Below are 1,300 nucleotides of genomic sequence, written 5' to 3'. Positions count from 1 at the left end.
TATAAAAAAAGAAGAAAAAAAAAAGAAAGAAAAAAAAAAGAAAGGAAAAAAAAGTTCTGAAAAAGCAATACCGATTCCGGAATGAACATTGGTTCAGACACTAGTCCACTAGTCTCAAATGATCTATGGGTTCACGGTTTAGAGATTCCAGAATTTAGCTGTCCATTCACATGTGTATAAACTTTACATAGCTGTTGCTTCGAAAATAAGCGAATTGTGATGATCCTAACTGGAATGTTGATTGATGTCTACGAATCAGATCTTAGTTCAGGTTCAGAACTTTCTCCCCCAGACCAATGCTCCTAATGGACATTCCTCCATCAGCCTATTCACGTGTTGAAAACCGATAAAATGTATAAGTTTGTGGTTCTTTCTGCAATATCCCCTATCAAATTTCCGTCCATTTTAGTAATCAGATGGGTGCATTTGACGACTTGTGTTTCACTTTTGTCGTCTGCACTATCACCAATGCTGTTACTGTCTACCCTCCTTAACCAAATCACCTGTGTGAATAGATTTGACTTGACGCATAACTGCCTCACTTTTTTGGTCTTTTCAAAATTTGTTCTATAAGTAATCAGATACAAAGTGGGTAAATATTCAGCTGAAACGCTGTTCTTTGCGAAAGTGACTAGAACTACAATAACAACCAACTTTCTTTACACACTAGAAAATACAGTGGTCAAAAGTAGTTCTTGTCTACGTAACCTGTATATTATGATGTGTCCTGCACTTGAGACGAGGGAATTTTCAGAACTGCCTACACATTTGGTTAAAACAACAACCGATACTTGTACTTTCACTGAACGTAGTATACTGGTGTCTGCGGTGTAACGATTCGGTGCTTCGCTTTCTCAAGCAGGAGACTCGAGTTCGATTTCCGAGTGGAGAGAACTTTTACAGAGTTTCTCGGTTTTTCCTATTGGGAACTTGTACAACTCCCAGCCTAGATTGGCCATGGCCTCTAAACGATCTAAATTGTGTCGATCGATTCTCAAACACACATATGAGCGTATTTTAAACAAACAAACAATAAACAAACGTTAAAAAAACTGAATTATCTGATGCCCCTTCCAACACGTTGATGATACAATACAAGGGTTTGCGCACTCCTTCATACTTGATAGCCTTCTGAAAAGTTGTTTGAGAAAGATTGCTGGAATATATTTTATTTCTAATAAGACCGTATTTTGATTTTATTGTGGTGTCCTCTGTACCTCCAGTGGGAAAGGCATCCTCTGACACCAGAGTTGACGGGTCCGTAAAGAAATGTTTTTGTAGAATCTGTACAACTCCCCCC

The sequence above is a fragment of the Aplysia californica genome, unplaced genomic scaffold (assembly GCF_000002075.1).
Source record: "Aplysia californica isolate F4 #8 unplaced genomic scaffold, AplCal3.0 scaffold00287, whole genome shotgun sequence".
Classification (NCBI taxonomy): domain Eukaryota; kingdom Metazoa; phylum Mollusca; class Gastropoda; order Aplysiida; family Aplysiidae; genus Aplysia; species Aplysia californica.
Note: the sequence above shows the minus strand (reverse complement) of the source record.